The sequence below is a fragment of the Lagopus leucura genome, unplaced genomic scaffold (genome assembly GCF_019238085.1).
Source record: "Lagopus leucura isolate 7727_CA_CO unplaced genomic scaffold, USGS_WTPT01 Super-Scaffold_100044, whole genome shotgun sequence".
NCBI lineage: Eukaryota > Metazoa > Chordata > Aves > Galliformes > Phasianidae > Lagopus > Lagopus leucura.
In genome coordinates this window covers 2,915,287-2,942,251 of record NW_024962291.1, presented here as the reverse complement: position 1 = coordinate 2,942,251, position 26,965 = coordinate 2,915,287, and the positions used below count along the sequence as shown (strand labels likewise).

Genomic DNA, 26,965 nt, shown 5'->3' with positions numbered 1-26,965 from the left:
TCCCATCTGGTGATGATGTGCACTTTTGCGATTGCATTGACACTATGCTCCCTCTTAAGAATCTGCAGAGTAAGTTTTTGGAACGAAGAGCAAAAGCATTGTTTATTATTTATTCAGCGCTAAGGAGGTCTGTGACTTTGCAGGCCTTTACAATTACAGAGAGGAGAAAAAAAAAAAAAGGCAAAAAGAAATCACAGGTCTCTGCTTCAAGGCCCTTAGCAAAAGAAATTAAATATGACACAGTAAGGAAGACTAACCTAAAGAAAATGAGTACATGGGTTCCAGGAGCAACACATGAAAAACATGACATATGAATAACACCTTACTGCCTGAGCACCACATTGGAGAAGAGCACTGTCTCTATAGGAGAGAAAATACATCCAGAACTGATTAGAAGGAGGAAGCTGTCCTTCCAGGTCATCAACTGCCAACCAAATTCTGCACTATCTGGAAGTAAATAAACCTAATCCCTCAGAATTGGGGAACACAGCAGATCACACTTACAAGCATTTGAAGTGTGGGCTGAAGTTTTCAAGACCACAAGAGAGAAGCATAGATTTTGAGTTCAAGGAAATGTGATACCTCCTCAAAGAAAGGGTCATGTTTTTTGAAATGCAAGATATGGATAACTATAGAGATGCTGGCCAACAACAACCAGACACAAATGCCAACATCTCCCAATGGGACTAGAGGCAGTAAATTTGAGCTCCACATATTTCTGATGGGTCTTCCGCTAAACCCCAATTGCCAGTAAATTAAACGTATTTTAGAATTAGATCTATAGAGATGCAAAACTGCTCTGGTACTCAGGGGAAGTGCAGACTGATACCTTTGGACAAAGCTCTATGTGATAGCAGCAGAGGTACAGGCAGAGTATATTTGTTTTTCTGCAGGCCATATAATTTAATATCTCATGAGATCTTAGTTAAGAAACAAATACTTAGCACTGTGTGGAAATAGTAAGGCATATTAGATGTACCAAAAGATTTCAGTGACAGATCTCAGCTACAAATAATACAGTCATTACTGGGAAGAGCAATATACAAATGGGATTATTATTAGCAAGAAGCTTTAGGGAAGCGGTTGTTAGTCCAATGGTGTTTAGCACTTTCAACAACAATGTAGCGAATAGAAAACCTGTGATAATATTTGCAGGTGACATACAGATAACTAAGATAGGAGAAAGAACAAAGAGGACAAGTTGAATCAGGGGGATATGTGAATTACCTTGCTTTAATTACCACAATCTAACACGTGCATTTCACTGAATGCATGTGAAATGAATCACAGATGGCAATGAAGGCTGAGATTCAACCCTATTCATCTCCTGCCCCTAACAGAGAAATCCAAACTAAGAGCTTTGTTAACTTCAGCTTCCTCAGTGAAGAAAAGATGGCACTGTGAGGAGGAAAATCTGGCTGAATCTTGAAAGGCTTACTCTCAGGGTAAAAACCTCTATCTTGAAAAACACAGGGTCAACAAACAGCATAAAGAAAGTAAAAAGGAGCCAAATTAGCAAATGAGATTTCAGGGCAATAGTTTAATATCTAACATTATTCACAGGTGTACAAAAAGGAATTTTTTGAAACAGGGAAGTGCTTTTGTCCCCGGTCAGTCACTACTAAAATAATTAAAAGAATTGTATCTTCATTCCAAATTCAAGCAAGATGTCTTACGGATGTCTTAGAGTTCAAAGTAAAGCCACAAAAATGATCTTGTGAGAGGTAACAAGTTTTAAAAAGCAGTGAGTGAAAGCTTTTAGCTGAGTTCAGTCAAAATGTGACTGTGTACTTTTAAATATAAGTACTTTCATGTAGAAAAGATGTCTTAACAAGCCAACCAGTCTCTCAGCCAAAGATAAAGATTCAGAAAGTCTTCAGGCTAATGTTAGACAAATGCAACTTTGAATGAAGCAGGATATGATTTCCTAGTTGCACGTATAGTTAGTTTCACATTAGAGATGTAATGAAATCACAAGCCATTTTGAATTTGTCACATGCAAATGGACATTATAGCACTCTGGCAGCTATGGTGACATGGAACTGCTTGGGTTTAAGAGCACGTCCTTGGACAGTTATTGTGAAGCAGTAAATGCATGGTAACTCACCATCTTAAGGTAACCTACTCTTGGATCAATATACATTGTAAGACATTCACTCTGTCGCAGCTCCCAAGAAGGAATCTGCAGCCTATCTATATCAGAGGAGAAAAAACACAGAGGCTCACCATAGTCTATTCCTACTTAGGGATCAAAGAAAAGGAAACCTCAAATAGAAATAACAGGAGTGTTAAGAAAAGAGAAAAAATGAACCTACACATCTTTATACCAAAGCAGTAAGATTCACTTACTGAGAGTAGGGATGGACAGCTCCATCATGAGAGTCTTAAAGGCTTCTGTACCACAGATCTTCATGTTGTCCTGCAAAACTCTTCCAGGCTGCCAAACTTTGACTTGTGATTTAGATACCCCTCCCAAATAGTTAAATAATGCCTGTCCAAAGAAACAGTTCTGAGGAACCGCAGCTCTCCTGTATCTGAGCCAATGGTCTCGCAAAAATCTAAAGGCACAAATTTCAATGGCAACTGGAACATCCTTATAACTACCTTGGCAAAATATGGCAGTTTTACATTATTTCTTCTGCCCTTACGCTGCTTTTTAAGCGCCTCAAGGTTTATGAACCTTTCCTTTTCTCCATAGCTAAGACTCCAGCATTCTTCCAGATAAACTCTACAAAACAGTTCCATGTTACACATAAATCTGTGCAACCTTGCAAGTCGATCATGCAGGGACAAAATGAAATAAATGGAATTGAATATCAAGTTGACACAGAGGAGATTGTACTTGAGTGTATTATTCATTTCCATATTTAATTCATTACATTCTCCCATCTTTTTTTTCCTTCTCAATTTGTATGAAGCTGCAACACATTTTCCAGCCTGCTGTGCTGGAACACTGCAGCGTCAAGGAATTCTGTGGTTAAATGTAAGACCTTATTGTCATACTGTGCACTGGGCCTTTGTCCTCAGGAAACTGACAGCTCCAAGTTAGATAACAACTAGTAAATCATCATCTTTGCTAAAGTGTTTGTAAAGGCAGGTAGGGGGGCAGGAAGAAGACTTTTTTTTTTATTGCAGGAAAAGCAAGAAACCTTTCTTTCAAGGGATTAACAACTTATCTGACCACCCATTTCTGAGTCTCCTCCTAAATCGCTGTCCTTCCTGTTACCGCCATTTTTGACCTGCTTTTCAAGTTGGAAGAGGATATTTGTCTGGGAGGTCTGAGCAGGGTGTGAATGACAGAAGAGGTATGGACCAGAAAGAGAAAAAGATAGCTTTTCTGGCGGAAACCAGAAGCCAGCCTGATTTTGTATTTCAGCAATAGTCATTCATTATTCTCCAAGGGTTAAACTTGCTTGGAAAGCCCATGGGAGGACGCCTACACTGGTTGGTTGCAGGGATTGGATAAGATGACTTAACACAATAGGTTTTCTTTTCTAGTCTTGATTCCCACGATTTTTTAATAAGTCAAACTTGAATGAGCTAGTGAAATTTCCTTTCGCTGCTTTCTAACTCTTCCCTGAATTTACCCTCAGCATTATGGAACTGAACCACAGTTTTATCTTTTCCCCTTCGAGAGAAACCATCTGAGTTCTCCCCTGCCTGGGACTCAGTGACATACCTCTACTTCAATCCTGAGCAGTTTCTACCTCAATGCAGCTGAGGTTCCACTTGAACAGGGGTAACTTTTTTTTTTTCCAGCTGCGTATGAACAATGCAGTCCTGCAGTGACAAGTTGATGCATGCAGAAGAGAAAAACAAAATATTTAATCCTAGCCAGATGAAAGAAAGGAGGAGAAATAATGGACAGAAAAAAATGAAAACCAACAAAAAACTTTGAGTTCCTCTACATTCTCTCTTGGTAAGTTTTTCTTCTGAAGCCACATGTTTGACAGATGGCTTCAAAGTGAAGTTGTGCTTAACACTCCTAGATAGTTTGAGGTTCCTGTCCTGTACTTTTTTGTTGCTGTTTGGAAAACTGCAGTGACAACTGGGTGGAAGTCACTATAGGTTCTTAACTTCACTGCCATGACATAGGTTGTCCTCAAGATACAGCAGTCTGAATCTGAAAGCAGAGTAGGCTGGGGAGGAGAGGCAAGTCTGAACAGAGCCCTTCCAATGCCTTTCTTCCCCTGGAAATGCCCATAGGTCTGATGTTCAGATGGGAGGAAGTGGGTGACAGCAAAGACTGTCACCTTAAAGATGATGTTATTCTCTGAGGTTTTTGTTTTACAGTATCTCTGATTCTCTTTTCTCAGTGGAGAAGTGCTAAATCTCGAAGCACTTTGCAAACCAGCAAATTCTAGCTACATCAGTTATGATATTTCATTTCAATAATTCCAGGATGTTCCACTTTGTTCTTGGAACTTAATTTCACCATGATTCCAAACATTGCCTGTTTTCTGCCACTTCCATTACTTCTGAACATGTGGTCACCCTCTTTATAGCATCCAGTCATTCCTACATGTCTTCCCAACAGTTCTGCTTCTTTGTGCAAACAACCATCACTCTCCACATATTCCCTTGCCACCTTCTCTTCAACAGATGTCCATGGTTTTGTTTGGAGGAACAATTAATCCAAGTTTACCCACTCTTTCACATTCCTGCAGACTGCCCTGCAACGCAGTGGCTGTGATTCACTTAACCAGACCTCCAACTACTCAAAGTAGGACTACAAGATCCATGAGCGTCCCACACACTGTGAAGATGCAAGATGGTGGCTTTGGGGATAAGAACCCCTTAAATTCATATTTCCACCCAGCACAGTAAGGTGAACTATCACTTGGCTCACAGTAGAACAAGGGAACTGAGAAAACAATAGCACAACACAGTTTAGCTCTAGTGCTAAGGAAAGAAAGTGCTCCTGGTATTTTGGCTTCTCCCTCTACTCAATCTGTTATTCATCTAAAACAGGCACCTTTTTGAATCTGATGCATCTTCTCCCCATTTCTAGTCTTTTCAGGACAGGTGCTGTCTATTACTTCACACTCATATGTCATCCATCCAAAAGGCATTTTGGGGTCAGGAAACATTAATGTAATACTAATGTCATCATAGAGATGGGAGGACCAGGAAGCAGGGGGAACAAAGAGGTCACAGATATTGCGTCTGAGATGAAGCAAAGATGGAGGTAGAAAAGAGAGAAAACAGAAGAGAAAAGAGATGGTGGAAAACTCTATTAAAACAACCTGAACAGGTCTGCCCATCCAGCCAGTAGGTGACAAGTGAAAGCTGCCCTACGGCCAGCCAACAGCACTCACTGCCCATCAAAGGAAAAACAACACCGGGTATAATGTTAGAGCATGGATCTGACTTTGGGGGGGATTTCTCTCCCCACAGTACTTTTTAAATTGCACTTTAATTATTGGCAACTGGAACAAGCAAAATACTGAAAAGATACACACATTTTTGTTACAACTCCCTACCTTATTTCCAAAACATTCTCATAACTGTCTGAAAAGATACTACAAATCACTCTGAGATTATTAGGTGACAGTGAAATAGTTATGACACAAGACCTGTTTCTAAATGGAATTCTTAGTCTTTTACACATCCTCAGTATTAGTAAACAGTGTATTTTCTTGCTCGGTGGCTCATACAGAGCAAACACTGATCAAACCTGATTGGTGGATCTTGTTTAGCCTTTAACTGACCCAAATACAGTTTACTGGCTGAAAGTCTATCATGAAGCAATAAAAATGTTACACAGGATCAGCTGTGCTTAAGAGCTTTGTGAAAGAAGCATATTTTGCAGGAAGTACTTGAAAGATGAGATAGAGATTGTTTAGTGTGCAAGGGATTTGCTCCAAAGCCCACTGAGGGTGATGGAATGACTTCAATTGATTCCAATGGTCTTTGGATCAGAACCAAGGAGAACTAGTGCCAGGCACAAAGGGCAACATAAAAGAAGGCACAAAAAAATAAAATTCAAAACTAAATATGGTGGGAGAAGTCCTGGCCATACTGAAGTCAGATACCTTTATTTCCAGTAACTTCAAAGGTTTAGGACTTCTCCAAGCAAATTGTTAAATGACATTGTTACAGATCTGTTGTTCAAATGGCCTGCAATGGTGGAAGATCCCACTTCCAAACATTCTCATGGCCACGATGCTACAAGTCATAGCACTTCCTCTTCAGCAATCAAGGAACTGTGCCTAATTAGAAGAAAAATCATCTTCTGTGCCTGTGAGGTGGTGCCTCTGGTGAGACAGCCTGTGTGTGCCAGCTGTTGTGTTTTTCATCTGTCCCATTACACCAACATAGTTATTTAATACAGACCACTACCATCCGATGCCAACAGCTGTAGCTAATCGGCATATGGTTGTTTCTGATGAAAAGCTTTTCAGATCAGAACGTGTCAATCCATCAAACCCAAGACTTCTGATGGGGGATGTACTTCAACCAACTCCTCCAGTTTTAAACTCCGAGTTTGTTTTTAAAATTAAGCCACTAGCAGTAAAAGACTAAAATATGAAGAAGTCGATATCAAAATCAAATGTTTTAGCTGATGCTAGAGGAAAAAAATATATATTCAAAACCCGGGTTTTCACTTTGTGAAATTTTTTAAATTTTGGCTGTTGGCCCAAGTTTAAAACACAGGTTCAGTTAAAAAAAAAATTACTGAAAATGTTCACAGGATAGGAAAGCCATTTCCTGCCAACTCTATATTGGCTTACAGTTCTGACGCATGCAAGCTGGGTTTGAGTTAGCAGATTAGGCCCAGATCCAAAAAGGGACCTAGGCACTTAAAGTGGGACTGAGGTATGCGAGTCCCAGACAAAGGTTCTCAGTCCCTGGAAACCACTGAGTTTTCAGAATTAATAATTCTACTTCGGAACATGCCCTAGAGCACCTCAGCCTCAAAAGGCATCTCCACCTTTACCTCTCACCAGCATTTGCCCGGCTCTCCTTCAGCGTGCCCACCAAAATCAAGGCCCTTCAGTCATGCGACAGCAACATCGTTTTCTTCCAAAAACACAAAGGGAGGAAGAGGTGGTACCACCTTATCGCACAATAACTCAGTGCTTGGAGCACACACCCAAGCAGAGCGGGGCGACTTCCACCTCCTACCCACCCTGCAGCCTGGCCAAAGTCCTCCCTCTCCTCCACTGTCCTTCAGTCAAATGCAAGAGGAAACCAGAAGATGTCCTTTGGTCTCCTCTGGCAAGCTTTGTTTAAGCACTTGATCTTGTTATTTTCAACACAGAAAGCATTCTCAGAGGGAAGAGAAACCCAAGAGCCACTCAATTTTCTCTTCAGGAGATGTCTTTGGAGGTAGCGCATTCCTGTGCTCTTGGCACTGCCTTATCCTGTCTCAGGCAGCTCCACAATGGGCACTGGCCTTTCTGCTTCCTATCTGTCCCCCCAGCAGCTGTTAGCCCCACTAAGAGGACTCAGCCTGCTGCTGGTCCACAGAGGCCCACAGCTTCACTACTGCTGCATACTCAGAGCGGGGAGTTAGGCTTCCTTGTTTACATCTCCTCCTTTCTTTTTATCTTTTCCACCCCATTGCTTCCCCCCTTCCCCCTCTAGTATAGAGTGTTTTTTAAAAACAAGTGCCTGCATTCGAGCTGCTGCAAACTCTTGTTTCCTTGGAGAAATGTTTGTGCTCTTTAACTTAAAGAATTTCCGAAACATATAGGAAAGGAATTTCATAAACTGCTCATTGAAAAACATTCCATACATTCCCCTCTCATCCAGAGACACCCGTGTGTGGTCTCCGACAAGGTCAGGTTTGGGGCTACGTAACGGGGACAGAGATTCCAGCGCTTGGAAAACAACAGATACCACAGAGCATGAGGCGGGGGGGTGTTGGGGGAAGACCTCGTGACTCCCCTGTGCTGGAGGATGGGAGACCACCGGAAAGCCAACAGACAGTAAACACCATGCGCTATCCCAGGGAGGAAAATCCCAGAGAGAACCTCCCGCGGATCTGTTGAGAGAGTGACATCAGCCTCTGTGCTTCTAAGGAAGGGAAGGAAAGGATGGGAAGCCAGGGGCTCCCGGTTATTCACCAAAGAAAGGTGAAGACACCCAAGGAGGTCCTTTAGAGGTGGATTAGATGCCCAACACAAACACTGCAGCCAGGTAAGGGAGATTGTTACAGCTGTGTGCAGGGATGGGGTGAACACCCTTGCTGCAGATGGCCTTCCCTCTGTGTTGAAATCAGGGACTATCCCTTGGGGGTGCTCTGAAGCTCTAGGAATGAGTGCTCTGCACATCTTCAGTTTACTCCGTTTGCAGAAACCATAACGTTGTTATTTCCAAACCGAGTAATCTGAAACATGCCAAAGGCACCATTCCTAATCCACTACGATGGACATGACTCACGGCAGGTCTTAAAACAAAATTAACCAAAGAGAAGAAAAAAACGCTGAAGGAAAATCGTCTCTTGGAGAAAGTCCTTCCCTTGTACCTGATGAAATGTCACAAGATGTGTTTTATTACACAATTTTCCACTGAAGTCCTCATGTTATAATTGGTTCCTGAGTTTAGATCAGCTGGAGATATGTCAACTCACAGGAGGTATTCTAAGAAAGTCACACATACAAATAAGTCTAAACTGGAAGCCCAGGCTTTGTGGAAATCAATAAGCAAGTGCATGATTCTTGCTGCCCTGCTTATCTCGTTTCAGCATGCACAGTAGCATGGGTTATATGCAACCAGTGTGAGACTATTTCAATTTGGTAGGGTACTGCTATTTTCTAAGGGTTCATTAATGACCACAAGACTTGCTTGATGCAATCGTGATTCAAACCTTTTTACCTGCTCCCCCTGTCATTTCAGCAGTTAAGTAAATCTGTCAACCTCAGCCATCATTAAGGAGACTTAAGCCTAGGTTATTTGCTCTTGCTTAGATTCAGCTCAACGTCACAGAATCACGTTGAGTTGGAAGGGACTCTTGGAGGCCATTTGGTCCAACTCCTCTGCAATGAAGAGACACCTACACTACATCAGGTGCCCAGAGCCCCATCCAGCCTCACCTTGAATTTCACCAAGGACGGGGCTTTCACCACCTCTCTGGGCAACCCGTGCCAGTGCCTCATCACTCTTATTGTAAAACAAACAAACCAAACCAAACCACCTTCTTCCTCATACTCAATCTAAATCTCTCATCTTCTAGTTTAAAACCCTTTCCCCTTCTTTTATCACAAAAGACCCTGCTGAAGAGCCTGTCCAGTTCTTTCTTACGGCCTCCCTTTAGATACTGAAAGGCTGCTAACAGATCACCCAGCAGCATTTTCTTCTCCAGCCTGAACAGATCCGGCTCTCAGCCTGTCCTTGCAGGGTAGCTGTTCCATCCCTTGGATCATTTTTGAGGCCCTCCTTTGGACATTGTCCAACAGGTCTATGTCTCCTCTGTATTGAGAACTCCACATCTAGATGCAGCTGAGTATGTGGGGGGAGAATGGGGGGGAAGGAAGCTTAGGCTGGAAATAACAGCTCTTCAGTCACCTTTACAGACATATCTTGTTGCAATAAACTGACCACAAACAATAGCCTTTTTAGTCTACTGTAGCAAATGACTAGGAGTAAGAAACAGCTGGAAACAAACATGCGTTGACAACATTACAGTTGCTTAAACCCTTTACATTTCAGATCCTGAGTCAGAAGAAAGGAAATGCAAGGAATAATTACAAATATCCAACTTCATCTTGTGCATCATCTTGACTGGATGAAACAGCTGGCACAAAGAACTGCTAGTGAAGCACAACTGATTGCCCTCATTGCTGCTGCTGTAGATTGTCTCTGCTCTCCTGTTTGTTCTCTTCTAGCTCTTTATAAATTCAATCCAGCTATTAACAATATCCATTAACTCCTCCAGAAGATTAGCTCAGCTTTAGCAACTGGAATGCAGGGATTAGAAAAAAAACATTCCATTTTGTTTTTAATAAAAGTATATGTTGATTTAAACTGATGGCTTTTAACATCTGTTGTGCAAGTCTTTGTGGTAATAACCCTCAGAGATTGTTGGAGCGCGAGATAATTTAGTAGGTAATAAACATCAGTGATTTCATTAATAAAATATTCTAGCGTAGACATTACAAATGGGAAGAAGCAAGACATCCACCTGCTTAATAACTGCATTGCTGAGGCTGAATCTCTGGCTTTTGGTGAAGTAGGAGGTGATCTGGTAACTCTCATCTGAACAGCAGCACTGTGGCTACTACCAGAAACGTGCGGTGGAAGAAGGGCTGCATCCAGGACCCATCATGAAACTTCTGACCACCATATGAGGCACTGATTTCGAAATGCCTTACCAACACAGAGTTGTTCTCTGTTCCTGACATTGCTTTAACCCAGCTGACAACACTTTCCTGGAGTGCTGGATGACTGTTAACTGGAAAATGGTGACATAGATTGAGCAGAGAGTACAGAAAGCCACTTTGCCAACTGCTGGGTCACTCAAGCAGGCCCAAAGAACCACAGTTCCTGGCAGAAGAGCTGAAAAACCCTCTGTAGGAATCTTCCTCCACAGGGAAAGCTTTTGAATGCTACTCCCAGCCAAAACCAAATTTCTTCTGGAAGTTGTTTTATTGATCATTTGTGTGTGTTGAGGGAGACCAGCTTTTAAGACAGAAAAGAAGTTAAAAACCTCCTAAAAACCTTCCAAGTCAAAAATGGTAATGGGGAAGGAGAGAAAATTATTTTCTGGATGAGGTTATGCTTCAAGCCTTCACAGATCCATAGACCAAGTGATGGGGAAAGGCCATGCAATAATGCACATTCTGGTGGTCTTTCACACCAGCTTTTCTTTCCGTGCACAACAATGATGCTGAAGGAGTGCTTGTGCACTTGGGTCCCAACCCAATATGAAACCTAGGATTGCATCCCAGAAGTTTGGGCACAGTGTGCATATACTGCTCCTTCCTCAGAATGGGTCAGAAGCTCTAGGGTGTCCTCCTCCAGCCTCGGCCCTGTCATGGAGGCCAGCCCTGCACATGCAATACTGTAGCAGGCATCCCAGCTCAATGTTCCCCTGCAAAAAACAGATGAAGGGAGAGTGGTTTGGGCCAGAGTGTGTTGAATTGAAAGCATCTGAAAAGTTGTCCTTCCTTGTGGCTTTGCGGTGAGCATAAACATAACAGCTTGGGAAACTCTTTTGGGGCTATGCTGAAGGATCCCTTTGAGGCTTCCTGCCCGCAGCAGTTTCCTCCTCAGCAAAAGGCTGAGAGGGGCCTCTCAGTGGTGGCTCACCCAAGACTCTGATTGCTCTCTGCTATCTGGGGTCAGGGAAGGGTTGTGCAGCAGGGTGGAGTTTTCCCTTCTTATTGATGACCGGAACCAGACCCAGGTTCTCCTACAAAGCTAGAGCCATGCAGAAGAACAAACTACACAGCTCTGCAGGGAGAAGGAACACCTGCCTGTCCCCAGGTCTCTTTGGCTGTGATCTCCGGACAGTGGGATAGAAGACACTGATCTTTACTAGGAAAAAAAATACCAACAAGAATTACGTTAGGTTGATGAAGGTGCGTTAGCATGACTGAGACCAAATAAATGACCTGGGAGAACAGGATGATTTATACTTTTCCAGATGAGCTCACAAACCAGTCTAATGGCAGCACTATCTTGATTGGGAAAATTAGGTGTAAAATAGGATTTCTATGAGCTCCCTGGAATTACATCTGTTTGTTTAATACCTGAAAGCCTAGCATTTTCTCCCAGTGAAGACAAAGCCAGCTTTAGCCCTTAAGACTACAGCTAGAGAGGAGAATGAGACACTTTCTTTGTTTAGCAAGATGTGACAAACTGTCAGTAGTCTCAGTCCTTAAGAGAACTGTCACCCAGGGTGTTTCATTCACGTGCTGGGTCTTTGAATCTTTTGTCATATAGCGTTCAGAAAGAGCAGGCTGTCCCTAGAAGGCTGAACCTCAGATAGACGTTTTTAGGCTGCATCGGAACAGGGTGGTTGACTTGTGCAATGATGCATCCTAAAGCTACAGTGATTGCAAACATGCAGAACAGAACATGGCTGTAGCAGACCCAGCTGATGATTTCCACTCCGTGACCACAAGGCTGTGTGAAGGAGAAGGCTGCCTTCACAGTTAGGACTGAGTTTTATCTGGATATGCCAATTACATGCAGCACCTTCTCCAGGGTCAATAGTGAGCTTGTGTTCCTGACTGTCCTACCCAAGTTCTGGACTTCCTGGACATTGCCATAAACCACCCTATTGCAATATGGTCCACTTTCCATGAAAGAGCAGTTGGAACACATAGCGACTAGCAGAAACATTTTTTATCCATCAAAGCTTGACCCACTTGAGGATAGACCTATTGTTATTCATAAAGCTGTCAAGAACTGTCCACAGATTTTATCAGGTATTCTAAGCAGGAGGAATCACTCCTGAAGCTGTTTGGGTATGAATCAGAGAGGGAAATCCCTCAATGTTTCTGACTGACCATATTCTGACATTTCAGGATGTGGAAAAAAGCATCACCGCTTTCAACAACAACATTGAGCATCAGTTAGAATATGTGATTTTTGTTTGTTGGTTTGAAAAGTTGTTTTGATTCTCTCTACAAGACTAAACAGTTATTTAGCCATTTAGACCACAAATAAAGTGTTGGTAAATATAGAATAGATTAACTTATAACTTCTTCTGCCAGTAGCTAAATGCCACAGCAGTTTTCACCACGGCAAATTCCCAATTGTTCCTGTTAGCTTCTGCACTCAGAAACATGGGAAGCAACAGCACAAAAATCTAGAGATGCTTGCTGTTTTAACAAGCCATTGACAACTGAAACACAGCATTTTATCCCTCAAATAGTCAAATTACAACTAAGCTGCAGATTTTCTTTCTTGATACCTTTTGCTTTGTAACTGTTGCTTCCTTTCTGTTTCCACAGGAATGATCCCAAAAGCTAGAGAGACCCCCAAGCAAAGGGCATGGTTGAGGCCAGCCCCATTTCCTCAGCTCCCTGATGTGGTGGCCTTCACACTTTGCAGAAAGGAACCTACATCCAAGAAACATATCTGCAGTTCAATCTGGTTACAAACCACACAGAAGAGAACAGTAAAGTGAAATGGTGAAAAAGTGGTCAGTAACAGAGGGAGATCCACAAAAAAACCCCTTTGTTCTTTCACATGGACTGGCCAAAGCCCTTTGATCCAATATAGCTTTAATGAAAAGGATGTCTTGGCTGTCCCCAGGCACACAACACTGCTGCTGCTGGTGGACTAAGATGCCTGGACCCACACCACAAAAGAGAGAAGGAACCTCAGCAAACAGCAGTTGAGGAGGACATACAGTTTTGCTGCTTCTTTTATCTTCTCTTAACAGCCTAATTGGAGTGTAATGAATTTGGGGTTGGTGCTCTCTGCCAGACTTGCTTCTTTGATGTGTTTTTGGCCTCTGCGCTATAAAAATGTGATGGAAACCAAAACCAAGATATTACACCTCCATAAAGTGTCTCTGGGTTTACCATAAAATTCCACCATTTGTTCCAAATGGCCAAAGCCACTAACAGGCCCCTGCTAGCCAAGATGCTTGGGTAATGAATAAGAAGCAGAGAGAGATGCCACTGTGAATCAGAACTAAGAATGTGTGCTAATGGCAACAGAGGCGGATTCCAGGCTGTAATGTGGAACAGAAGAGCACTGTGATCATGATCCTCTGCAACTGTGTCCAGCAGGACCTGCTGGTGACATTTGAAAGCCTGCAGTGGAATAGGAGGATTTGGCAAGGTAAGCAGCGTATCTAGGTCATGCCTACAGAGCACCTTGATCTGGTCACACTGCCACTGACCAGGTCACTTCTGTACTTGGAAGTTGGATTGGACCACAATTAGAAGGCCAGTGAGGAACTCGCTTCCCACTAAGCCACGTGTGTTTATACCTGAAGTGCAGACTCAGAGAGAGCCCTTTACATTACATTAGTACGCTGTGGGTATTGTCCTTCCTTACTTAGCCTGTCCTACACTGTGATAGCAGATGACCACCACTCCCTCTTTGGCTTTCAAGAAGGCTTTCCCACTGGCAAACATTAGCCACAACACATACATCTCCAACACACCAACTGCCCTGGTTTTAACTTGAGGCTGCCCCCCACCACTGCCTGCCATAGCCCTCTGCCAGAGTCACCATCCTGATGATGGGGAGAGCAGAAGTGCAGACAGCATATGAGGCTCTGAAGGGTCTTTCCAGAGCACATCCCGCATGGCAGAGGGGTCCTCATCACTTCATTTACATTCCTCAGGCCTGTGATACATCCCCCTGAGAACACTTAAGAAACCTGCCGATGCTTTACGATCAAAATAGCAGAGGGCCCCACACACAGTTCATCTCCAGAGAGGCAAAGACATAAATCACAGAAAGTTGGTTTTGAAAGTGCTCCACTAAAGACGCACGTTCACCTGTTTCTATTCAAGCATCAACTAAGCAAGTTCATGTTTGATGAGCCAACTTATCTACCCCAAAACTCACAGAACCCAGAGAAAAATCCAACTCATATCTGTTCACTTGTCTGCAGTGTTCTTGCTGATGATAAAAAATTATGTGTATGCTTGGAAAAATTTAGGACATTGATAGTTCACTTGCTTACAGACTGAGTATCTAGGGCTAAATTTCCACCCAATTTAAATCGATAAAGCCACATCAGTTTTAGGGAAGCTGCCCTCAATTGATAGATGCTGGGAATCTGGCTCTAAGCCCGACCTCTTCATAAAACAGTACTCACCCTGTAGCTGCATGTTTGAGACACAGGCTGCTGATAAGACACACTCCTAGCTAAACACAGCGCTTGTTCCGCTATGATTCACATTGAAGAGCAGTTAACTGATGCAGCTGTTCTGGACAGAAGCCTGCTCTTCACAAGAAAAGCATTTTCTGGACTAGGTGTACTTGCATAGCTTTGTCGATAAGCAAACCGTATCCTCAAATCTCAAGACAAACTACGCTCCCAGTGCTGACACTAGAGACAGAAACAATCCCTCTTTTTACCTTTCAGAGACTGTTTTCACCTTAGACCCATCAGATGCAAGCAGAGAGGCATTTTCTGCCTTGCTCATTCCTGAGGTGGGAGCCAGAGGAAAAACCAAGAGGCTACACAGCTGAATATTAACCCCCCATCTCCCCTGAGTCCCAGTGCCTTGTTCACTGCTTCCTGGGACTGTCACTCGCCCAGGGCCATGAGCACACCAGACCATACACGTGCAAGCAGGCGTACACAGCTGAAGGGCTGGAACAGCTCCTTTTACTGAACATCTGGACTTACACATATAAACTACTCAACACTCTCATCCAGAATTACAGAGTCTTTCATATCTTATCTCTCAAAAGCCACTTATCGGCCCACGGCTTTCAGGCTGCAGCCTCTCCTGTCTGCCAAAGTGGAACCCAGCCATGCACAAACACAGCCATGAACAACAGCAGCCCCTCTCTCCTCTCCCACGCTGAAGGCTGCAGCTCCTCTGATCAGGGCTTGAACTTCAGAGGCAGTAGGAATAGCTCCATCTACCCCACAGCCTTGGGCTGAAGAAGGAACTTTCACAGAGTTTAACCACAGGGCAACAGATCACCGGTGCAGTAATGCCTCCTTGCATCTCAGGTTGAAGAGGGTGACTAACTAATGGCACGTATTTATGTACTATAATGGCAGTGGGCAATAAGGAAATATTCATAAGCAAACACTGAAGAATGTTATTCTTGTTGCTCCAGCACTCAGAGGCATAAGGCATATCTGTAGCCTCCATGCACTAGATGCTGTTCAAAACACAGACTGAAAAGACAGGTTTGTGCACATAAATTAAAAGTCAGTGATGAGAACTAGCCTGAATTTTTGTTTAGTAAAGGTTTCTTTCTAATAAAATATCCTTTTTGTTTCTAACTCTAACAAAATGCTCAACACAAAGCTCCATTGGTGGGCTGACATTTTGCACCCCTTGTGAAGGAAGAAATACCTCTTCAATTGGTTCTGCTCTCCCATCTGCTTGTAAAGGAAAGAAAGGAGCAGAAGAGAAAACACAGGAAAATCTTCCCAGTTTCATAACCATGAAAGTACTCTGTTTTTAGCATTCATTGGGCAAAACTCTTACTCCCCTCTTCCCCCCAAACTTCTCAATTCTTTCCATGAAAATTCTGAAACAAAATGGAAAGTACTTCCCCCGTGTCCTAAGAGATGACATCATCAGATTCCACATTAAGCTAAAAACCTGTGTTAATGCTAGAGGATGAGATAGAAGTTTAGACATTGCTGCAACAAGAACCACAACAACCCTTTCCTTAGCAAGCAAATGGTGCTGGGGCCACGTAATATGAGAGATGGATAGGAACGGGGCTGAAAGGAGAAAGGCAGCAACGTTACAGTGGGTGAAAGTATAAAATAAACCAAGGTCACTGCTAGCTCTGGACCAGCCGAGCTAACGTTGTATTTCTCGGCTGTATGGACTGCACATGGGCCGTACATGTTTTCTGTTCAGTCCAAGAGAGGTCTGTCGCAAGAACAACTGTCTCTGCTGTTGTTATGAAACCAAAGTTCAAGCACAACTCTCAGCCGACGGGTCTCGTTCCAGCGGCCGATGATACAGCCCAGAGAACGAAGATAAACCAGATAATCAGGCACCCTTGGGGAAACAGTGAAAATAACATCCTTAATAGTAGTGGCAGAAGGAGAGGGTACAGGTGCCGTGCCGTGCCTTCCCCAAGCGTCCCCCAACCCACATGCACTTCGGCCCCATCAGGCAGTCCTTCTCTGGCAAAAAACATGCTTTCAGATGCTGCTGCCAAACCTCAGAAATGTATATTGCTGTTCTGGCTGTGTTCAGAAGGAAGGGGAAGGGAAAGCAGTGCGCAATTTTCAACAGTTTCTCCTTGGAAAGGGGCCCCCTAATTTTCTGAAAGGGGCCATGGAGGAGGAAGGAAAAAAGAGAGAGGCTCTGTCCCACTTTAATCCCTTTTCCCAAAGTAGTTATACATGGAGAATTCATGATGGAGTTCCCCCTTTGGGCTTTGAGCCTCAAATCATTTCATAACACACAGAGCCCATCTGAAACCTTTTGATCACGTCACTTCTGAGGTCGCTGTGTTTATGGGTGTAGCCGTGCACTCGGGCGGGTGGGACGGGGAGCAGAGGCACCCTGTGCTCCACACACCACGCCAATGGAGGAAAACAACCCCAAACACAACAAAATAAAATTAAAAAAAGCAGATTAAAAGAAACCTGAAACGACTGCAGGACGAAGACCATTGATACCGCTGGTTTCTGTAATGAGAACTCAGCAAGCGTCCATGCTGCTGTCAGGAAGGCTCTACCTGGGACCTCGTGAATGGCTATCGCATTTGACCAAACCTAGTGCAAGGACCCTCTGATTGTTCAACTGGCAATTACCCAGGCTACACAGAAGCAGGCCAAGTGAAGGGCTCTGCTCAGCTCAACGGGCTGCTTTGACTTCAGCAGGTCTTATTTCACCCCCCTCATACTGCAAGCTAACTTTACTCTGGGAGAACCAGGGAGTTTGGGATTTCAGCGACAACACTCCATAGACTTGATTCCCAAAAAATACTATTAATTGTTCCCGTACTTAAGTCATTTAGGATCCCACAACTCAGCCAAAATTATTCAGCTGACCAAGAAGAGTAGAATCCTCCCTCCAGGCTAATAGGAATGAGGTGTACAAGCCAAGATTCTCAAAGGGATCAGATCTTCTTAAAATCATCAGTGTTTAGTCATATTAATAAGTGCCTTCAAGGCTCTGGACCTAAACACCAATGCCCTAAAGAAAAATTAAGTGTCCAGGAAAGCTTACAAAGGTAACTGGAAGACTGCATTTTCAGGGAGTCAAGCAGGGATATCAGTCCTTTGGCAAATTTCACTCACTGGTGGTTATTAAACCAGTACTTGGTTGGTTTAATTAAAATTCATGGTAAATAGATTTACTTTCTCCAGTGCTCTGTATGGACATATTTAAATGCATTTACTTCCATTTAGCTAAACTTGGTAACTGACTCTTCTAAATGTTTCCACATGGTGGCTTGGATTTTTTTTTTTTTTTTTTTTCCAAACTAAATCAATTTTAAACCAATTTTCGTTACATTGGTGGTTTTGCATGTCCACAAGCCCTGCGGGCCTCTTGGATTGGAAAACTTGGCGTGAAATCCAGCCCAAAAGGCCAAGTGCTGAAACCCGATGAAAATGAAACCACCTTAATCTATAGGGGAAGCTGTCTGCCCGGGCTGTGAGCACGTTCCTGGGGCATCGGTCCTATGTGGTTCGGGGGCAGACATGACCAAGACTTGCCTCTGGACACAGCCACCACTCAGCCCCCAGTAGGTCTGGGATTTGGCAGCAGTGAGCTCAAATCCTGGCTGGTGGAAAGCCCTTGAAGAATAGCCCTTGGGACAATCAAAAGCTGATCAGAATCCTTTTTTATTTATTTATTTTGTAAAGTGGCTTCAAGCTAACTGGAAACCTGGCCCACGGCTTCTTCAAAACCTGGCCCAAAGCTTTCCTGCAATTCAGCCCAGGTTTACAAACTTGGCTGGCGTTAGGTTTATTGCACCTAGTTTGGGGCTTTGCTGTGAACATTTTGTGGAGATCCAGCTCTCAAAATTAACTGGACTCTGCTGTTTCGAGCCTGGACCAGCATCCCTCATGTTCATAAACTCCACACCAATTTACTTACTGTCATGCAAAGTACTTGAGGGTGGGTGGCTATATTTTTAAGGGAGAGGTCACTTGTGTGCAATTAATAAATCATTTCATTAAATCCAAATGCATGAATTGATGAGATGAAGACTACTTACTGCAGGGCTTTGACTTATCAAAGCAATCTTTCACACTGCTGAGGAGCCAGGTTTGCTACAGTCCTGCATCCCTGCCCATGATGTCTATAGTAAGCAAACCTCAAGAAGTCTTGGACAAGCACCCAACATCCAAGATACTTCAAAAATAGAGGCGACAACTTCAGAAAAGACATTTCTCCTGAAAGATAAAAGCTGAGATATTCCACCTCCTGATAGGTTTAGGGCAATGAAAAAAGCCAACAATACTTTTGGTTTCCCAACATTAGCACTTCTAGTACTTCTGCTGCTGTGTAAAACTAGGAAAGAACGGGTTTATTTACTGTTGAACTGGTATTTTTTCCCCCCCCTAGAAAACCTCAAAAATGGTGACCACTCAAAGCAGAGCCAAGCTGGCTCTTGTCAAAGATTCAGCATGGCTCTTATTACTGAGGGGAGTGTGGTCGTGTTGCAAAGATAGTGGCTAGGGAGTCAGGCCACTGTTCTTGGCTACCCTGCTACCCCACCATGTAACCTAGGAAAGTCACGTCTCGCCTCCACAACTCCACGTTCCTCACTGTCCCGCACCTCTTGGCTATTTAGGCTGCCAGCTTTATGGTCCAAACTCTGTCTCTTACTATTCTAGCTACCACCGTAATTACGAGAATTTGATACATTCTGCTTTCCAGCACCCCTTCCCACAGAGCTTTGTTGGAGCCGCTCTCTTTGTATGCACAAGCAGTGGGGCAGAGATGTGAATTAAGATGCTTTCTCCATGGAGGTTTCCTCACTGCCTTCTCATCGGGTCCCATGCTCACACCACACTTGGGGACATCCTCAAATTTGTCACTGTTACTCTCATTCCCATCCAATAACCTCATCATTCACACACGTGCACAGCTGGGACACCACATCAAACTCTGTCATCCCTTCTTGGAACTTATATGTGCTACAAAGGACAATCTCCCCCATCACCCAGAATAAAAACCCTCAGCATCCTGCCCTGAAGGGGCTGCAGTATGGCACAGCACAGTTTACCAGGGATATTCAATGCAAAGACAGACACTTGAAGCACAAAGAGCCTGCAGTGTCAGCAGGAATTACACAAAGGGAAAGAAGTGATATAACACTGGCGAGATGAGCCCACAAGGAACTGGCAGAGCGGGATTGAAGCTTAATTGTCTGCCACATGCACTGGGACATACTGCCTTCATTCTCATATAAGGCTCTTTACCTAGATACACACATATATATTAGGTATATAAAGGCTAAAACACGGAAGCATGCATGCTAGGCAGCCAAAGCATGAGTGTATATGCGCATACACATCACTTCTACAAGGGGCATGACAAGTAGTGAGGAGAAAGTAACAACGTGCACTTACAGTGTCTCTGTTGATCTAACCCACCTGAAACCATGCCCAATCTCAACTCCTATAGGTTAAGTCAGCACAGTAAGCTGACATTTCATGCAGGCATGACAGGCAGACGATCACACTGAGATAGCGTCCATCTCAGCTTCTTCTCAGAGCTTGGTGTTGCATGTTATTTGTTGATAAAACATGTCTTTACTACTGCCAGCCCTGCTGAACCACTGTAGCTGCAGACAAGCAAGCTGTGTTTGCTTCTCTTTCATTTGTCATCAACACAATAGCCAGCCAAGTCCTCATTCCAGCATCTTACACGTTGGTAACAAACAGGCAAAAAGAGATGAAGTTGGATTTCAGCTGGCTGCACTGATGCAGAGGCATAGGTGAAAGTGAAAAAAAGTCTCAACATAAGAAAAAAAAAATCACTGAGAAAAATATATCATAGGAAAGCACAAGTTTGAACAACAAAAACCAACAACAACACCTCAGTCTGGTTCAGGTGTTCACTCAGCACTTCCTGCTCTTTAAGACAGTGCTGTATATACATGCGCTTCCTTCACCAACATTCTGTCAAGTCCAGTTTGACACGAGATTTGTACACAGTTTGGAGAGGTTCTCCCATTTATTCTCAGATAGCAGTAACCTTTTTCCACTCCCCCTTACTGAAAGCAGTGAGGAGGAAGCCCACATCTCCACCACATCTAGGACCATCCTGAGGTTTGGTGATGCTTGTGAAGCAAACAATATTTGGAGAATGAAGGAAAGCAGTCACTCCTTTCCTACCATTACCAGCTCACATTTTGCAGCTGCCTGACCGCAGGATAGGAGAAGGTGAGACTGCTACAGACACTGAAGAGCACATCACAGACATAACTGTAGCACTTGATAGGCTCATTTAGCATGCAGGGGCCAGTGCATATACAGTACAACTCAAGAATAGAAGAGGGCTCAGATTTAGATGACAACTTGGTCAAAAGGAGATCAAGAAATCTTTTACGGACGTTTGGCTTCTGCATTCAGGGGCCATTTCAGATCTGGATCAAAGTCCCTCTGTTAGCAAAGCACAGTGCTCACGACAGACCACAAGGGAAAAAAGCAGGGAAGGAAGATGAGAGAAAGCACCAGCAGGAAAATCTCTGGACTATGACAGAATGTTGCTGAAAGGGAAGAACATTTTTGAAACACGAGCACAGAGATAAAATCTATTCTAAGGTGAGGATCAGCTAAATATTGCAAAGGCCTTTCATCACAATCTGGACACATGCAAAGCAGTCTACATAATAAACAACGCATTTACCAATAGCCTCCTAGTTTACTTCTGAACCACATCATCTTGCAAATCTCCATCATCTGCCCTCCTCACAAACTACCCTGACACCAGCACAGAAGCCTGCAACCTGCTTTCTGAGATATCCTCCAATTAGAAGCCCAGCAAGGCTCACGCTTCAAGGTGCTTGACCAAAAATACTCATTTCCCAACTGGGAAACATTTCACAGGCTGCCTCAGAGCCTTGGAGCATGTGAAGCAAGGGAAGGAAGAGGAAATACAACCACAGAAGCACACAGAAGCCAACACAATCAGCCCTGGGGTTGGGGAATCCCTCCTCATACATATACACACATGTATATATAACCATGCTAGTCACTGCTATGGCAACTAACACAACAAAGATATCCTTTTAAAGGCGCTGTGGTAAGGAGGAAAAATATTTTGCTATATATATCGTTGCCTATTGACGTCAAAATCATTTGAAATAAACTAACCTTTAAGCTCGGGTGGCTCCGGTCGTCATTTCTCCTCTGCAGGTACTGAAATTACATTCACGTCACAATGAACATCTGTTACCTTTCGTGGAAAGAAAAACAAAACCAAAGAGAGCTGAGTCAGAAAGTTTTCTATCAAACAGTCTCCCACACCCTCACCAAAGGAAGACAAAATAAAAAAAACCTCCTAAAATCTAAGAAGGGCTGAATCCTGAGGGTGCCATTTAGTCACTCTTTGGGCAATGCCCATGCTGATGTCAGAAGGAAATTGCCAATTCTGGTAATCAGTGAAAATGAAGAACCTGGAGTCAGCTGTGACAATTTAATTCAGCTGAATATCCAAAGAGTTCACTGGAAAAAGGCAAGCTGAAAGAGCTAAGTCTGGGCTGAGTTGCAAAAATAGAATGCTCCATATGAGAGTGATTTTAGGAACTTTGCTCTCACAGCCAAGAGCTTGTAGATCAGAGCAGTTCTACCTCTGTGCATGTCTATGTATAACCCTGCACCATGGGCCTTCAACAAGACTTGCACTCTCTGCACTAATGTCAGCAGTGCAATTATTTTTATAATGACACTAATGAATTAGCTGCTGCTATACATCCAAGAAATACAAGTGAATGGATTTAGAGTGGAAGGGTGAGAATTTAGATATTAATTTGCAGTGGTCCGCATGAATACATCTTTAAGTAAAAACCAACAAGAACAAGTAACACAGCCCTATAAGTTAAGAAGATGGATGGTAGTAGTTCATACACATGAGGGCATCTTTGGCATTAGAGAGCTCTTTGATTTCTTCCCTGGTGCATAGGATCAACAAAAACAGTGCACATCTCACCACCTCCCACCATCAAGGAGATGGAAACCCACCCTATCCTAGTGCCCATAAAATCACCCTCTGAGCTCCTCTTTGGAAAAGCTAGGGGAGATACCTCAAGTCACTTTTAACTTGGTGAGGATATTAGCCAGCTTGAGGGATGCTGATCTGCCTGCACATCCTACCACAACACTGCAGAGCACAAGCTAGGCCACGTTTCTCCCACAAGTACCAGGGAATATTTCAAAGAAAAAGCCTTTATTATACTTTCTTGCTAGTAAATCTCTTACTCAACACGGCGAGCTTGAACTGACACACAAATACAGCAAAGTCACTCGAGCACTATGGGCCGTTATATACTATTAAGTCAACTGCAGTCCCACAGTGAACCCATTTGCAGTGTGCTACTGCACTGATTTTGGTTTTTCCCCTTCCTCTTTTTTTTGCCTTTGGTACATCAAGAAGACTTGAGTCAGTCTTACGAAGGAGAATCAGTAATTTCATATTCTTTCAGAGGCTTAGGAACTTCCCTTCTCCTCAGTCACTTGTTTTCCAAGACTCATAGAACTGCTGCAGTTCTCACCCCTCCTGCCTATCTGCTAAATCCACCTCCGAGCACAGGGAATCAGAGGATTTGAGTTACTCCTGGGCTACTGAGATGCACAGGAAGACCACTGCCAGTATTGTGGTTCTTTGGTTATGTACGGTTATATGCCCCTACAGCATCCTCATGCTATTCAGCGCCTAACTACAGCATATTAAGGCACACATCCTAACTGTCCCACATTTGTTATCCCTCAAGTTCTTCTGCAAACTTCTTGTACCATCAGCTCTCCCTACAGAATTCTCCTTAAGAACTTTGCCTACAAATTTCTCTTCATCGCTCAGTCTGGACTCACAGGCACCACAGAAGAGTCCCCAGTTATCCCTCAACACCTTCCAGCCTCGCTGTGTACCTTCTCTCATCTAACCAACAAAAACAAGCACACTTTTCTGAAGACCTCACCCTTTCCTCATCAGTCTATATCATATAGCTTAGGAAACCAACATACTAAAACTTCTACTAACTACAGACTGACTCAGCCCTGATTCATAGATGCTTTCAGAAAAGCACCTCTGCCTTAGCACCATCCTTCAGCCTTTTCCTGAAAAACATCTTTCTCCACCTCCATTCCTACCTCCTTCCTCCCTAGAAGGTTGTGTAGAAAACCACTCTCCTTGCTTCTTTCTCCTTGTATTAACACCAGATGCCAGCTCCTCCCTCCAAGCTAATCAGGTCCAGATGGGTTGTGCTCCTGTAATTACGTTTTCAAAGGAGGATCTCCCCCCAATCAAGGGCAGCTGTGGAAAGCAGGTGCATCTGAGACAGGTTTCTCTGAAGCCTATGCAAGTATTAGATGGCTGCTGCACACAAGGAAAAAAAAAATGACAGTTGGTGGCTGAACAAAACAGTTGGATATTTCACCAAGAGTGAAGTACTAAAAATACAATAAGCTTTTATAGTACTCCGTGCTCTACCTAGAAAGCTATAGGATATCTGTAGGACGAGTCAGACAGGCAGCCTTATGTCTGACAGCTGTTAGTCCTGAACTGCTTGATCTACTTGGCAGGGAGAAAAGCTAGCTCTGATACCACAGGCCAGAAATCAGAGGAATGCCTTTTTCTCTACCCACAAAGAAGAAACATATAAGTAATATGCTCTAAAGCAGAGATTGCACAAAGAAGGCTGGCCACAAAATAACTTACAACTGAACTCAAACTGAAGACCGAAACAGGTTGCTTTGAAGATGCCTGTCGAAGCCCCTGGTCGCAGCCCAAAAGTGGTTAAAATCCAAGAGAAAAATAAATAAATAAATAAATAAAGAGGGGCTATGGGCAGGCATGGATTCAATGTAGCCATTTGTCAAGAGAATTGAAGTCGAAAGGCAATGCCGAGTTCAAAGCCAGCGTCCAGCAAAAAATAGTATGCAAAGCTGAGTGCTCTGCCAAAACAAGGCTGAATGAAGGCTTGGAGGGACAAATGCTGCAGCACAGTCCCTGTCGTGTGTTTGGGATGGGCAGCTGCCCCACTGCCCCTACGATCTGCCCCAAGGCATGAGTAATGGTAGTGCTAGCAGAGACAGGCAGACAATGGAGTTTGCATTGCCTGAAACTGAAAATACTGTTAGCTGAGACACCAGTGCCCAGAAAACAGTGCCTGAAGCTAACAAGGGTGTACCTTTTAAAGCTGTACACAGACTGTGTGCATACATACATACAAACTGGCTGTAATGAGGAAAAGTGCACTGTATCAGGACCAAGATACTTATCATTCCCTTGGTTTTATTGATAGAGAACATGAAAGCAATTGAGGGCCCAGATGGGTCTTTCCTTCTGTAGACAGAGAGCCTTAAATGGAGGAGACCTGAAGGTAACACAAACAGCACGCTTAGAAAAGTTCACTCTGTCTGAAGGCACAAAAAAGAAGGTGTAATGGGTAAGTTCAGTCTGAGAACCAAATGGCAGATGGAAAGACTAACTTGCTTCTCATTAGATAGAAAAAGATAGAACTCTCTGCTTGTGCACACTAAAGCATTAAATATGCTAGAGGACGATTATCCAGAAACCTTTGAGGATACAGTGTATGCTGATTCTTTTTTTGTGCTGGATGTGTCAGCAAGGTCTTGGCAGGCTGTGGGGAAAAAACACGGTGTCTATAGAATTTCAAGGTTGTCACAGATCAGAAGCCTTAGTTAAATTCTGTTACAGTCATTCAGAAATGACCCCATCTCTTCTTTCATCTTAAGGGTTCTTCTAGTTTCATTCTTCTGTTCCCTTGTCTTTCTTTTTGTGGCTGTCCTGCAAAGGAAAATACCAATGTTGTATTCCTTCCATCAGTATAGCTTCACCAGCCTGGGTCTTTGCTGTGGAGGTTTGCCAAGTATGTCACAAGGTCATCGGGTGGCAATGCATTGCCACAGAAAAAAATTTGTCCTGTAATGCAATGCTGAGGACCTGACGTGAAGGTGAGACATTTAACCATTTCTCCAGGTTGGTTTTATGAGCTATGCAAATCCAGGTCCTCCTGGGTGCGTGTCAGTTGAGTTGGCTAGACCTCCAGTGGATATAAGTTGCCATAGTTCCATACAAATCATCTGGAAAATGATACCACGGTTGGCAAGCTGCTAGGGTAACAAGTACACCACAGGGCAATGCCAGCTAATCTGGTCCATTAGCTGTACTGGTAGTATCAGCTTATATTAACATATTTGTGGCTCTGGTAGACCTGGAAAAAAATGACATTTCCATGCATTTGATGAGAAGTGAAACATTCGATGCTTTGGTCTCAAGTTTTCTGCTGTCTTCCACAAGAAACAAAGTTTCACAAATGTCCTTCTCTTTTTTTTCCCTCTTTTAGGGCAAATATAGGAAAATGCATTATCTGTGGAATTTCAGAGCCTGTTCTTAACAGAAAACACAAAAAACACCAGGAATAGTATTCTCCCAGAAAAAGAAAGATTAAAGTTTGCCCAAAGCCAAAATAACATCCTGATCGCTCACTATTCATCATTCTGCTCTTCTCCTACGTATTCTATACATCTCCAAAAGCCTTTGTGAGACTTCGAAGGGCAGGTGCACATTACAGCTTTCTCCACAGCTTCCACCAATGATACTTTCCTTTGACACTCAGTACTTCCATATTAATGTTTGTAAGTGGGAACAGGAGCATCTCCCTTCAAGGAGGCTACATTAAGGATTCTCAGCCCTCAAATAAGGGCCATGCACATTACTATAGGCATATCCTATATCACCATTATTTACCACACGGAGGTCTGAGAGTGGTCCCTGCTCAATGTCCATCTACAAGAGATAGTATAGGCATGTATGCTCTGCACTGTAGGATACCACACAGGGTTTCCAGGTCCAGCTTATTAGGAATATGTTATTTCAGTGTGGTGCTGCACACTGTGCTCACATCCCCTGGGCCCTAGCACATTTGCAAGGGGCTGGAGACCTTATGCACCACCTCATGGGCTCAGTTAACACTTGCTGTTTGGCACCAGCTGAGGACAGATGTGTGCATTGCTTTATTCTCTTCTCCTGGTGTTTGTTCCTAAGCCAGCCCCAAGCAGACTTTGTGTTGGAACCTGCAACAGAGGGTTTAGCAAATCACCTGTGATAGGGGACCCTTATTCTTGATCTAGAGGTGAACTGAAGACGTGAGTCTGCCAGCTCATCTGTACAACATGCTGGTGGCAGAT

General features: G+C 43.5%; 1 long non-coding RNA gene across 2 annotated transcripts in view; it reads right to left on the bottom strand.

The window, feature by feature from the left end:
- Nucleotides 1–26,965, bottom strand: part of LOC122187222 — a 167,219-nt gene that overhangs the window by 70,013 nt on the left and 70,241 nt on the right. For both annotated transcript variants that reach the window (XR_006181262.1, XR_006181261.1), the window contains exon 2: nt 21,911–21,992. This is a non-coding gene — a long non-coding RNA (uncharacterized LOC122187222). The remainder of the gene's footprint in view (nt 1–21,910; nt 21,993–26,965) is intronic.